The sequence below is a fragment of the Notothenia rossii genome, assembly GCF_949606895.1.
Source record: "Notothenia rossii genome assembly, chromosome: 5".
Lineage (NCBI taxonomy): Eukaryota > Metazoa > Chordata > Actinopteri > Perciformes > Nototheniidae > Notothenia > Notothenia rossii.
Window position 1 is genome coordinate 61,496,464 of NC_136903.1, and position 15,128 is coordinate 61,511,591.

Below are 15,128 nucleotides of genomic sequence, written 5' to 3' on the forward strand. Positions count from 1 at the left end.
TGGTTTATTTATGTCTGTAGGCCGTTGTTATGAGTGTGGAATGAGCATACTGTATACAACGTTAGCTTAGCCTGATCGACCCAATCTCCATTCAGAAAACAAGCATTTAAAAAGTTTTTTCGCCTGCCGTCTTGTCTGCAGACTTGTCAAGCATTAATTCATGGTTTTTACTAACCGGTATCAGTATGTTGTTAGTTCGGCATCCTTTAGAAACATGTATTACAATTTAATCATTGTAAAATATGTTCATTTTGTTGTAGATGTAGCTCCCGAGCCAGCGCATCTTGTTTGAATGATGCGAGTAAACACCGCTGGCAGCAGCGGTGAAACTCGAGCGAAGTCGCGTCCGGTGTGAACGCAGCATTACAACGACCCCTGATAGATCTCGCGAGAATGTGTATAAATATAGATACATTTTCATAACAAAACAATGGGGTTGCTATAGCAATGATAAATCATTGTTAATAATGATTGTGAGGAATAATTAATATTAACATGTGATCAGACAGTCCTTCACATACAGTAAATTAATATGTATTCTGATTATTATTAATAATAATATTATCATTAAAGGTGAACCGTGCAATTATGTTATTCAGGAAGTTTGTATCAAACAAGTAGCCCTTCGTATTACTCAGTACCCTTGAAGTAGCCCTCGGTGACAAAAAGGTTGGTGACCCCTGCGCTACTGTATGCTAACGCTAGCGCGAATGCTAACGCATTTTCTCATTGAGTTTAAACATCTCCAAATGTCATCACATAAACAAAATACATGTTACTAATCCTTACAGTGTAAGTGCAAGGCTTACACTTACACTTACAGTCATTGCTTACTGACAGACTTTACCCTTTCACTCTTCAGGTTGCATAGGAAAATTAGAAGCATGCTATTCAGTTCACTTTCTCCTACTTCCTGTACCCAGTTTCCTATCTAACCTTCAGTACACATTTTCCAAAAATATAAATTTGCAAATATGAAACATACAGCTCAATATCACTTTGCTATTGGTAGCTGAACTGTCAATACCCCAAAACATATTCCAGGGCTCTCAAGTTTTGAACAGAGTTCAGAGTGAGATTTTGGTAGCGGTGTTTGGTACTCCAACTTCTGGCTCCCCTCAAAGTTCCCATGAAGCCCTCTGTACCGCGAATGTCAACGGGGGGGGGGGGGGGGGGGGGGGGTGCTAGTGGAGTGCACGCGTCTCAAAGACGAAAGTAATCTCTGCGTGAGAAATACAAGGTGTGGCGTGTGAGCGTGTGAATGGAGTGAAATGCGTGTCTCACGCCAAATGCGTGAGACTTGAGAGCTCTGATATTCTTAAATATACCTCATTTTGAGTTATTTAGACAAAATGAACACCTAGTGTGAAGAGGAGGCAACATTAGAATAGTGAACCTGTTCAGGTCAATTAGAGTCAAACTATTGGCTTATTGGTTATGAACAAGACTTCACTTTAAAATAGGGAACATGTTATTAGATATAAATACCTAATTTTGAGTTATTTAGACACAATTATAACTAGATGTTACAATAGTTTCATGTCTTGTTACATAAGAATAGATAATATTTGTTAAGTGTTATTATGGGAGAATTACTATTCTTGTGGTACTACTGCCTTATTAGGCCCATATTGAGCAGAGCACATTAAGACCCAAACGCATGTTCCACAATTTCCTTACTTGCAACAAATAAGCACTAATTAGAGGGTTATTGAGAAAAAAAATACAAACTAATGGCTTATTACTTGTAGAATATGGTCATGCAGAATAAGGCATTAATAAGTGTTTTATAATGACTAATAAAGAGCCAATATACTGCTAATATGCATGTTAATTAACAACTAGTTGATGGTTAATTTGTGTACCTTAATATAAAGTGTTACCCTATATATATATATATATATATTAGGGCCAGGACTCGATTAAAAAAATTAATCTAATTAATTAGAGGCTTTGTAATTAATTGATAGAAATTAATCGCATTTTTAATCACATATAAATATTTTACCTGAGAACAGTGAGAAGCAATTTTTTTCACATGGATTTTAGTATACCATTGAATAATGACTGAATACATAAGCTTAAGCAACAAAACATTGTTTATTTTTTTCAAGGTGATACTTAACCAAGACCTACAGAAAAGTGCAATTTTTGCCATAAAGTGTAGCAATAGCATATTTAGGAATATAGTACATTTCAGAGATTCAGGCAGCCTATAGGTAGGTAGACCTTCTGTAAACTATAACACTTTGTTTTTTAAGTAAAACACAATACGTTCAAGTACATTCAGAACATTGGAAACCCTGACTATTAGAAAACATCTCTCTGTTGCTTCAGAGGCCATAACAGACTTTGTTGATTTACCAACAGTTGATTTAAAAATGGGTGTGGGTCCTTGTACTCCGAGTCGGGCTAACGTCCACGCTAGCTTCCACGCTAGCTGCTATATGTTTTGCATTGAGGTGATACTTGAGGCTTGATGTGCTGCGGTGATATGCAAATTCCTTTTTGCATAATTTGCAAACAACCTTTCTCTTATCGACGCTTCCATCCGTCCGTTTTTTAAAACAAAATGTCCCATCCGCGGGGCCAGCCAAAGCGGTCTCATCAGCTTCTTCGTTCATGTTTGACTATTGTTCACTGTGGTTTGTTGTTGTCTGAAGTCATGAACGTTAGTTGGTGCTCCAGTATAATCGGTACCCCTGAAACTCATCCAGTGAGAAACATTCCGCGGTGCAAAAATAATGCGATTAAAATGCGTTACTTTTTGTGTAATTAATTAATCTTAATTAACGCGTTAAAGTCCCGGCCCTAATATATATATATCCTTTATTTAACCAGGTAAAAAGACTTAAAATCTGGCCAGAGTGACCTGGCCAAGAAGGGCAGCATGAACGAAGTTACAACAGATAAAACACAGACAAGAAAGGCAGACAAATACAGCTGTAAAACACAAATAAAATGGCACATTAGCCAGTCAATATACGAAATAAAACAAACTACTAAAAATCATTAAAAACTGGCAACATTTAAAACGATTTTAGGATATACGAGCACTCACATCTACCAACGGTGTCGTGTTCTCTGTCCTTTAAAATGGACCTGAATTCCCCCATAGTGATTAAATCTGAGAGTTTCAGCTCCTTCTGTACATTGTTCTAAGCTGTGGGGGCAGCATATTTAAAAGCTGTATTACCCAGTTTTGTTCTCACTGTAGGAACCAGCATCTGAATAAAATCTTGGGAGCGCAGGCCATATAGACTTTCTCTTTGACACATATATGTGCAAATGTAGGAGGGAACCAACCCAAGCAGAGATTTATAAATAAAACCCAACCTGCGAGCAGACAAAGATGGCCAATTAGCAGCAGTATATAAAGTGCAATGGTGTACTCGATATCCACATCCAGTAATAAATCGTTAGGCACAATGGTACACAGTATCCAAGCTCTTTAGGCACTGGTCGGAGGCATTCATGTATAGCAGATCACCATAATCTAATACAGGTAAAAAAACGTTGCAGATATTAAATGTTTCCTTGTCTGAAAAGAGAAACAGGATTTATTTCTGTAAAAGAAACCTAATTTTATTTTTAGCTTTGAAACAACATTTTCCGTGTGTAACTTGAAAGACAAATTCTGTTCAATAAGAAATCCCAGATATTTGTAAGTAGTGACCCTCTCAATGTCAGTCCCTTGATCAGTACCGTACACATCTTGGGTAGAATAGATGGTAACTTTTTGCCATTCGAAAATATCATCACTTTGGATTTTTCAGCATTTAATACCAACTTTAGTTGATATAAATGGGTTTGTATGACATCAAAGGCAGACTGGAGGAAATCTAGACTTTGTTCTATAGAAGCGGAGGAACAATAAATAACAGTATCATCTGCATAACAATAGTAAGAAGCATTTGCTAAATTATTACATGGATTATTTACACATATGGTTAAAAGAATCGGTCCTAATATGGAACCTTGTGGCACACCCTTTGCTATCGGGAGGAAGGAAGAAGAAGACCCAGAAAATTGGACGCATTGGTTTCTCGCTGATAAATATATATTTTTTAAAAACAACAGTATGCCTAGATAAGCCGATACTGTGAAGTCTTTCCGCCAGGATGGTATGATCAACTGTGAAAAACACCTTTGATAAATCAATAAATAGAGCTGCACAATACTTTTTACAGTCCAATGCCTCAATTATGTTGTTCACCACTTTAATAGCAGCAGTTGTTGTGCTGTGTTGTTTTCTAAAACCGGATTGGTGCTCTGACAAAATATAATTTGTGTCCAAGAATAATTTAAGTTGTTCACTGAGAAGCTTTTCAAGGACCTTCGCTACAACACATCATTTTGAAATTGGCCTATAATTATTAACAGATGAGGGATCCCCTCCTTTCAGTAAAGGAAAAACATGTGCAGATTTCCATATGTTTGGAATCTCATTGTTGGAATGAGTTAAATTAAAAAGATAAGTAAGCGGCTCAGCTATAAAGTCTGCAGCTAATTTAAGAAAATGAGGAGGAAGTTTGTCCGGATCTGCCGATTTGTGTGGATCCAGATTCTGCAACGCTCGTTAAAGTGAAATTGAATGGCTGAGCCACGGGATGGGATGGAGGTGGTGAGGAATCAACGTTCTGTTCAGGGTCCGAATATAGGGACTCAAACAAAGAACCAGAAGAAATAAAATGTTCATTAAAGCAGTTGAGAATGGCCGATTTGTCAGTGAGAGTTTGCGAGTCTGTAACAATGCAGGCTGGTAATTCATTTTTAGTTTCTGTTCCAAATGAGTTTTTTATTACCTTACAGAATTTATTTGGATCATTTAAGTTACTAGTAGTAATAGAAATGTAGTACTCAGATTGTAGTACTCAGATTTAGCCTTTTTAACTAGGAAGGTGAAACGATTTCGGAGCTGTCTAAAAACAATCCAATCCACTTGGGATTTCGATTTTCTGGCCCTTGACCAGGCAATATCCCTTTCCTTTAGAATGCTGGCCAGTTCAGGACTAAACTTTTTTTTAGCCCTTTCACCCTACATTTGCGGAAAGGAGCATGTTTGTTTATAATTCTAGTAAAAGCCTCGTGAAAATAATCCCATGCCAGTTCAACATCACTAATGAGAGAGATCTTGTTCCAATCAAAATCCCACAGTTCATGAAAAAATACCAATATCCAAAAACGAATGAGGCGCATTTGTTAAAAATAAGTCGATAAGAGACGATTTATCTCGGTGTTTAAGATTAGGAAGAGTTGGGCTATTGAGTCACAGGTTGATTTAAAACTATCGGAGACAGAGGACAACCAGTCCCAGTTAAAGTCTCCAGCAATTAAAATCTCATTAAAATCCAAGCAAGATAACTGATGACTCAGTGATGATAAAGCCTCAATGCTTGCTGAAGGGGGTCTATAGCACCCTACAACAGTGATAAAATGACCCTTAAGAAGTTACAATTTCAGCGCAAGTAGTTCAAATTGTCTGCTGAGAGACACAGATGATTGGATGGTAGCATGACATTTTGTTTTTACATAAATTGCGATACCACCACCTTTTCTGGGACGGTCGCAACAAAACACATTGTAACCCTTAATTGCAATGTCTTTGTCCGTTATAGATTTCTTTAGCCAAGTTTCAGATAAAACTAAAACATCAGAATCAGAGGATTTTGCCCAGATTTTCATGTGGTCCATTTTAGGAAGTAGACTTCTGACATTTATGTGGATGATACCAAGACCCGACCTTGCTTTAAAATCATCAGTGGTACTCAGAAAATTCAAATCTGGTCCAGGGTTCGGATGAACATTTCCTGATAGTAGGAGCAGGATAACAATGAAACATTTCCTTTTCACCCAAGTTGTTGTTTGCATAGATTCATTATATAGGCCTATTACTCTCTTTGAACCATAGGAGTATGAGTTCATTGAAAACAACCAGTTATAAGGACTAAAAAGACAAATAAGACAAGGTAGAGTCATGAGATCCTTGGAGATTAGAATGCTCCAATTTACAGAGCTCTTAAATAAAGTAGAATCCCAGTTTGTGTCTTTACTAGGGAAGACAAGATTAGGCACTGTTTGGTCTCCACACCCTTCACGCACCTCATATGGATGGAGAATAGTCAATAGGAGAAAAATAGGTATTAGGAGAAACATGCTGGGTGACATGTGTCAGGGGGTAGAGAAGGCCTGCTGAAGAAATACGAAAATCAGCACAGGAAACCCGTCCGCGTTTTCCGTCCTGCCGAAGTTGAGAAATGCCAGATCAGCGAGGTGACAATCCGGCCCGGACTTTCAGTCCTCCCGAGAACGAAGATGACGTTGTTTGACGTCTCATGTAAACAGGAACACAAGCCCAGTCATGCTGTGCTTTAGCTCAACGAACCCAGTCCACCAAAGTCCAAAATCAAGCGCAACAAAGGTGGCGTTTCAGCTCCGGGAAGTGAGCACATGCTCCGCAGTCGAAGCGGATAGAGTGATCCCAGTCCTCCAGGAATGGCGGTAATGTTTAGCCGTAACGTTGCACAACAACGCTCGCCCTGGTTGTACTGTTGAAATCAGCTCACAGATATTGACCGGTGTTTTACAAAGATAACAGATATCACGTAGACAACACTAGAACCGACATGAAAGCACAGCGGACAGGGACAGGTACAGACGTGCTGCCATCTTGGATTGCCGAGACATCAGGAGGAAACTACCCCTACTGTCCCAGGAGGCAACACAGGACCTGGTCCAGGCTCTGGTCATCTTGTGCCTGGACTACTGCAACGCCCTCCTGGCTGGTCTACCTGCAAACACCATCAGACCGCTACAGCTAATTCAGAATGCTGCAGCCAGACTGGTCTTCAACCTACCCAAGTTCTCCCATTCTACAACACTCCTTCATACCCTCCACTAGCTGCCAGTGGATGCAAGAATCTGCTTCAAGACACTGGTGCTGGCCTACCGAGCTGTGAAGGGAACAGCCCCTTCCTACATCCAGGCCTTGGTTAAACCATATATTCCAGCACGTGCACTTCGCTCGGCATCAGCCAATCGGCTTGCTACTCCATCACTGCGAGTGGGACCCAGGCAGGGGTGGACTGGCCATCTGGCATACCGGGCATCGTCCCGGTGGGCCGTTGACCCAATGTGGGCCGGTCCGCAATGTTTTTTTTTTTCTTTTCTTTTTTCCCCTCTAAATTCCCTCCAATTGGGCCGGCCAATTGGCTACAGAGGGCTAGCAGTGTGTTGCCAGCATCGACACATATTATTGGTCTATTGTTTGTCATTGTCAATCAATCATGGGCTGACAGGCTCAGAGATGCCTGACAGTGCTGTCAATCACAACACAAACCAGGGTGGGGCGGGACCACATGGCATGGGTGGGAGTCGCGGGATGGGCTGCTGCTGAGCTGAAAATGGATAAGCAGAAGAAACGCCCGGGTGGCGCTGAAAAACTGCGACTTAAAAAGCTGAAGTCTCTGGAGGTGGAGGCTGCTAAATATTCTAAATTGACGGATCTATTTGGTGCCGTGGTCACCGCCCCAGCAGGTGCTGCTGCGCCGGGAGATGAGCGAGTGGAGGCATACATGGGAAGTAACGTTAGCCTGGGGCTGGCTAGGCTACATTTTTGAGACATGTCCAAAAAAAAAGTAGAAAACGTTTTTACATTGAATGTGATGTGACATAATTAACTGCATAGTCCTACTTGTGACAACATATTAGCCCAGAGTTGAAGGGCTGTGAATGTTGGTAGTTGTGGTTGATTTTGTTTAAATATGCCGAATTGTGATATTATGGGTTTTTATTGTTCAGATGATTTAGCTAGGCTAGCTAAGAGCTGCTAACGTCAGCGGTTTCTTGTAGCCATAGCAACAGTAAACGTTCACATGGACCAACAAGCTGTAAGTAGAGATGAAGCTGCAGAATCAAGCTGTATTGTAAATACAGATGAGATACTTTGAATTTTAGCACAAAATATAAGTAAACCTATAGGAAATAATTTGATTAATTTGCAATATTTGCCATTGAATTTATTGTAATCTTTCAATTCATTTATTGTTTACTGAGGTGATAACTATTTCATAATTTGTGTGTAACTTTAATTTCTTTGTAAAAGTGTTACTTTTACTGTAGTTTTCAAATGGCTGTGTATAGTGCTGTCTTGAGCATTTTCAGGTATTGTCACAAAGATCTGACTTTTTTGCATTGGAAAACACTAAGTGTCATAATGAAAACATGGCAAAGCCACTAGTGTTGTTACGCTCGCGAACGTTTCGTTCAATATGAACTAATCTTTTATCTTGTACATTATTCTGTGGTTTTGAGTTATTTCCCCATCCAATGGTAAATGCTTTCCCTATGTCCAGCCCAGACAGGTTCAGGGCAAGTCCAGCTGGTCAGTTCAGGGAGAGAGCCAGACCAATTCAGGCAGCCAAAAGACTGCACCACCTGAGAGGGAAAAGGCTGTAGAGAGTGATGAGTATGTCAGCCCAAAGACAGGATCCCCTGAGAGGGAAAAGGCTGGAGAGAGTGAGGAGTGTGTCAGCCCAAAGACAGGATCACCTGAGAGGGAAACAGCTGTTGAGAGCTATGAGTGTGCCAGTCAAATAACTGATTTTTTTTCACAACCTGATCAGAGAAATCTCCAGTCATTTTTAAATTACCATCCTCAGCAAAAAAGTAGCAATCCAGTGGTACAGAAAGTGTTCTGTAGCAGAGACGGCACCAGTAGAAGGTGCCTGACGTACTGTCCAGAGCGTCACATGCTGTATTGTTTCATCTGCATGGCATTCGGTAAGAGAACTGATAGCAGTCTGTTCATCAGTGGAATGTCAGATTGGAGGCATATACACCGACGCACAGAGGAGCATGAGAGAAGCAGTGGACACAGAAACTGTGCTGAAGCTTACCTCTTGAAATCCGCCAGTGCTGATATCAGCAGTGTGTTTGGTGGCAGTCAGATATCGGCGCACAGAGAGCAGGTCAGAAAGAGACGACAGGTTTTGGAGCGCATCATAGATGTCATCAAGGTTCTTGGGAAGAGGGGGCTTGCATACAGGAGGTCAGAAAATGAGGCAGCATATACTCTGGAAGACCACACAGTTGATCATGGTAATTTCTTGGAACTCATACTTCTACTGGGGAAGTATGATTTCTGTTTAAAAGAGCACCTGGACAGCTGCATTGAGAACAGCAAAAAGTTGCATTTGTCTGGTGGCACGAGAGGCAGAGGTTCCCTTGTAACTTTACTCTCCAAAACCACAGTCAACTCAGTGATAGATGCAATTCACCATCTCATTCAAAAAAACATCTCCAGTGATATCAAGAAAGCAGGAATGTTTTCAGTGCAGCTGGACACAACACAGGACATCACCTCTCAGGATCAATGCTCTATAATTATGAGGTATGTTACTGATGTTGTTCATGAGAGGCTTGTTGCAGTGCTGAAGTGCAGTTCATCCACTGGACAGGCCTTTGTCAACATGCTGTCAGAAGTTCTGGACAAAATGGGCCTCAGCAAGACCATGTGCATTGGAAATGCGACTGATAGGGCATCAAACATGCAAGGCCAATACAAAGGATTCTCCTCACTATTGTCTGCACAATCTCCAAACCAGGTGCATGTATGGTGCTACGCACATGTACTAAATCTGGTGCTTGCAAACACAACCCATATTGTTATTGAGAGTGGGTCCCTGTTTGCGCTCCTCAATGGCATTGCGGTATTCATCAAAGAGTCATATAAAAGGATGAATGTGTGGGAAGAGTCACGCCGAAACAAGAGACGTAGAGGCCTTGCTCCTATTGGCGAGATACGCTGGTGGGCCAAGCATGAGGCCCTGAAGAAGGTGTTTGGCTCCTTTGGAAAACCGGAAGATGGTCTGTACGTTGATGTGCTGTTGCAGGGTATATGCAGGAATCCTGAGGTCAAATTTAATACCTTTTAAGACCTTTTTTAAGACCTTTTTTAAGACCCTTTCCATACATTTTACGACCTCATCGCAACTTTGAGTTCTAACCAGTTGGCTATACACTTTACCTCACATTTACTATATTGATTGTAAGATAGCACAACTAAACAGAGTGCAGACAGACTACTGAAGCCTCCTTTCCACATGAACTTCAACCTCTCTGTGAAGGTCAGGTTTAATGCAGTATGCTGCTTTTTTTGCTTCTGTAGTCTGTGCTCTTTCATTCCAGTAAAACTCCTCAGAAACCATTAGAAACCAGTATTTGACCAATAAACAAAACAATTGACAAAACTTTGAACTATGAAATATGTTAAACTTTGGTGAGCTTCAGCGGGGTAATGCCATATAGGAGCTCCCTCACAAATACCCAGGGTTTAAATTGGGCTGGGGCTGTCCGGGGCTAAGCCCTGGCACATAGGACGATGCTCTGACGTAATCACCCTCACAGATTTGTCATATGTTTACAAAAAAGGATATATATGTTAAGACTTTTCTCGTTCTTAATATAGACTATATTAGGGTTGATATGTGTTGACTTTACTTTAAAATAGCAGATCTCTGTGACCGGATATAGTTTGGCTTAGACTCCGGCCCCACATGGTAAAATGCATACGCAAGCGCAAAAAAGTCTTCCGTTCACACGCATTCGATTCATTAACGTGTCCGTTCACACTAGACCGTTGGAAATGCTGGAAACGATGTAGTACATATGTCAGGCCTGTAAGTGGCGCTGCTGCCGCCCAAAATACACCAAAAGCAGCGAAGAAGACCCCGGAGCATGGTTGCCATGGTTGCCCTTCTGTTTATTCTCCGCAGTGGACGGCGTGTTCTCCTGCTGTATCTCTCAGGTAGTCCACCAGCAGATGAAAAACACCCACCTCTCCGCCTCTTCCAAGGAACGAGGGGACCGTGCGGCAGTTTCCGTAAAAAAAATGTTCCGCAGGTCAACATGTCCGTTAAAGTTTAAATCTTCCGTACAAAATTAGGAAAGTGCCGGTCAGAGGTCTTCTTTGTTATTTATTGAGCTTTAAAACAAATTGATAACGACTCTGTTCTCTGTATAATAATATAAGAATATTTAATAAACGGTGACTGCCTCTCTTTTTCTCCCCCTCTTCTGACAGGCCAGCAGCAGCAGGAGACGTGGGGAGAGGGAGGCGGGCTCTTTCATCGTTATCAGAAAATGATCATATAGGGCAAACACGGAGCAGTTGGACCCCCAGAGCGTTGCGTATGCCGGTCTACCCACCTTGGGACCCGTTACCGTAGTCGTTTATTCCCCCCCACACACACACACACACACACACACACAGAGCGGAGCAAGGCAACGAAACATAAAATAATAAGCAGCATTTTACGGCGCGCTATGCATGGGGCCGTCTTGTGGGGTTTCCCGACATGTCGTTTCAGTAAATTAAAGGGTGTTTCATGTTGTCGTTGCTGTGAACCTTCTTAATACCTTGGAAAATACCGTTTAATACTTTTTAATAGCCTTAATTTTCGCTAAATTGATTTATCAACTTTTAATACTTTTTAAGTAAGTAAGTAAGTAAAAGTTTATTTCTAAAGCACCCCTCCCAGCACGAATGCACAGAGTGCTGTACAAAATATAGCAGTCAAAACAATTAGGCCAATATGGCACTAAGGCATAATAATAACAAAGCATAACATGACAGGAAAATAGAATAAAAACTTAAAAACAATATACAAACATGAAACCAAGTGCAAGAGAACCAGTGACACCCTTTGTGTCACTTTTAAGACCCCGCGGACACCCTTTGTTGACATTATCAGCTATACAGAAACAGGCAACAGTGAAACCATGTATCCGTGTCATGGCCAGAGGATATGCAGAGTCATTGCTCAAGTATGAGACGATCTTGACGGCTCAAATCTTCCTCCGCATATTTGAACATACCTCTCCATTGTCTAAATACCTTCAGACGGCAGGATTGGACATCCTCTCTGCTCACAGAATGGTGGCATCAACACAGGATACGCTGAAAAGCTTGGGAAGAGATTTTGAATCTGTAAAAAAAGCAGCAGACACATTTGTCAACTGGACAAACACAGAAATCCAAGAGAGAGATGACACGGACATTGAAGTGGAGGCCACACTGCCACAAAAGAGGAGGAGGATGAAGAAATTCTTGCCTGGAGAGATGGCTCAGGATGAGACCCTGGATGATGCAGAAAAGTCCTATGAGGTGAATGTGCATAACCGGATCATGGACACAGCAATTGAAGCCATTCATAGGCGCTTTTTAACACACGGCAATCTATATGCTGACTTGGCATGTCTGGATCCCAGAAACTTCCCTTCTTCAGCTCTGCACCAGTGCTCTTCCCCAGTCTGCCCTTCAAGACTTAAGCAAGTGCTTGCAAGGATTTGACAGCAGGGCAACCAAGGAAAATATGCAGGCCGAGTTGAAAAGCTTTGCACTCCAGTGGAACAGGCTGAAGGCATCCCCATTGGCAGAGTACAAAGCAAGAACAGTAGAAGATGGATCAGGTGGTGAGGAGGACAACACAGAAGAGGTTGAGATAACTCCCATAAACTGTTGCTCCTGCAAAGAATGCCCTCTGTGCTGCTACCAGATACTTCGCCGTTTCAACATGCTAACAGATGCATACCCTGTCCTAGGCCTTGCTTATAAACACCTGCTTACATTATCCCTCACACAGGTGGCTTGTGAGCGCACATTTTAAATTTTGAAGTTTATTAAAAACAGACTCAGAAGCACCCTCTCATCTGATAAATTGGAGGCATTTATGTTGATGGCCACAGAGAAAGATATCCTCATGTCCTTGGACTCTGACTCTGTGATAGACAGACTTGCAGAGAAGAGTGAGCTGCTTAAAAAGCTGCTCCACTGATAAGGCCGAGAAATATTTAATATTATTGTTACACATCACACATTATGGATGTAGTAATTCATTATTTGTCATTTTAATGATGCTTTTCAGAAGTTGTATTGTGCTTATGTGTTGATCCTTAATGGTGTGATCATGTACACTAAATTATCAATTATTCTCCATTACAGGTTGTTCTGATATATTTGAGGAGTCGTTCTCCCTCTGTTCTATATGTGGACTTGTTCTCTCATTTGGGACCATTGTTAGAATTTGGTAAGTTTATCATGTATTTTTTAATGTTGTATAAATTCATACTTCAGAATTTTAAAAAAGTTTTGAAAGAAACGCACATCCCAAAAGTTTTCAACTCTAGGTGCAGGACAGAGGAAAACATTTTATTTATTTTTCAGACTTAATAATGTATCCAATTCCCTCTCAGGTTGACCACTTGACATGTGAGAGCTTGAGGAGTTGTTCCCCCTCCGTCCATGTTCGAGGACTTGCTCTCTCTCTGCCTCCACTCTCTACCTTCACTGCACCAAAGTTTGGCTGTTGAGTCTCCTCTAGTATGGTGAGTTTATCATTTTTTATGTTTTATGAAATCATACTTAATTTGTGATGATTAGAGACTTAATAATGTATCCGATTCCCTCTCAGGTTGACCACTTGACATGTGAGAGCTTGAGGAGTTGTTCCCCCTCCGTCCATTTTCAAGGATTTGCTCCCTTACTGCCTCCACTTCACCACTTTTTGAGAAGTCTATGATTTTTTGAGTATGTCATGTGTCTTATAATGTTATATGAATTCATACTTGATTTGTGATGATGAGAGACTTAATAATGTTTCCATGTCTCTTTTAGGTGGACCACCCTACATATGAGAGCCTAAGGAGTTGTTTTCCCTCTGTCCCCTTTTGAGGACCTGCTTTGTCTCCTCCATCATTCAGTGTGCCACTTTTAGGTTCCTGAGCTTATTTCATGTGGTGAGAGGAATGCAATATGTGTATGTTTAAAGGTTATGTTTAAAGGTTTGTGTGAAGAAACATACTATATGTGTTATAAAATGACAATTGGTAATTCATAAATGTCTCTTTATATTCTCTGCTACCATTATCTCCTGTCAAACAGGTTTTCCTGACCTGCTAGAAGTTCTTCTATTATGCTTGAGTCATCCATCATATCTGAGAGCTTCGTCTTGACTTTGTGAGTTTATTATGCAACTTGTTTTGTCTCAGATTGAAACAAAAGGTTTGATTATAATTATTTCCTGACTGAAGATTTTCATATTGATGGTTTTAAATTCAAACATCTGCATATCTTTTAAGTTCAATTAACAGTTATGCAGGTAGGCCTTAGGGCTCTTTTGAGACTTAAGTCATCCCTCATGACAGATACATTTGTTCACTAAGTGTCACTACGTCACAAAAAGGCTACATGGCTACATATATTTGTCAGTAAACAGATACTGAGTACAAGTTCTGTTTGCTGTTTCTTGCAGGTCACGAATTTGGTGAGGAGTGGAGCTGGCTGGCTGCGGACGAGAAAGTATAGAGCAATACATACTTGTGCACATACACGTATATAAGAATGCATATCTATTCAGACCTGTAACCCATGTCTTAGACTTTTCACACAGCTACAGTATATATATATATATTTTTTTTTCTTTCTCCAATTCTCTATTTATGGTTTCATAATGAGTGAGTGAGTTTCAGCTCTAATGCTGCTACTGTCTGTAATATGTTTCTATTTAGATTATTTGTCAGGATATTTTTTTGTTATTATTGTCCGAGTCTGGTTTTAACTAATACTGGGCTTACACCAAAATATTTTCACAGTCACAGACTAAAAACTGAAAGGGTAGCATAAGAGTTCTTCCCGTTAGTCTCGTCCCACCCCTAGTCATGACATAACTTCTGTTGTGATTTGACACTATAATGAATAAAGATTGATTGATATAGCTGTCAATTTTAGTCCTTGAGTTCATAGTTAAGTGCTTTATTTGTTAACTGCTATCAAAGAATATGACTCTCCTTTGTAGTATGCATGAGAGAAGATGCCGCAAGTTTAGTGGACTTCTATGTAGTGTCCGCTGATAATGTAGTGGGCTGGTCTGGACAGAAAATGCCAGGGCTGAATTTTTGTCCCAGTCCACTCCTGGACCCAGGTACCCCTCAAAAACACGCCTGTTTGCTATCCTCGCTCCTAAATGGCGAAAAGAGCCCACCATTAACATCAGGATAGCAGAAACTCTGCATATATTCCGTTTCAAACTGAAAACTCATTTATTTCGATTTACCTTGGCAATGTAATT

The 15,128-nt window shown here is 40.7% G+C and overlaps 1 protein-coding gene and 1 long non-coding RNA gene across 5 annotated transcripts in view; one reads left to right on the forward strand and one right to left on the reverse strand.

Annotated features, from left to right (window-relative positions):
• stab1 (stabilin 1) overlaps positions 1 to 15,128 on the reverse strand; it is a 161,778-nt gene that overhangs the window by 2,852 nt on the left and 143,798 nt on the right. The gene's annotated exons all lie outside the window — the stretch shown is intronic.
• LOC307041101 lies at positions 12,889 to 13,680 on the forward strand. The gene is made up of 3 exons (XR_013808690.1): positions 12,889 to 13,088; positions 13,255 to 13,386; positions 13,473 to 13,680. It is a non-coding gene; the product is annotated as an uncharacterized lncRNA (long non-coding RNA).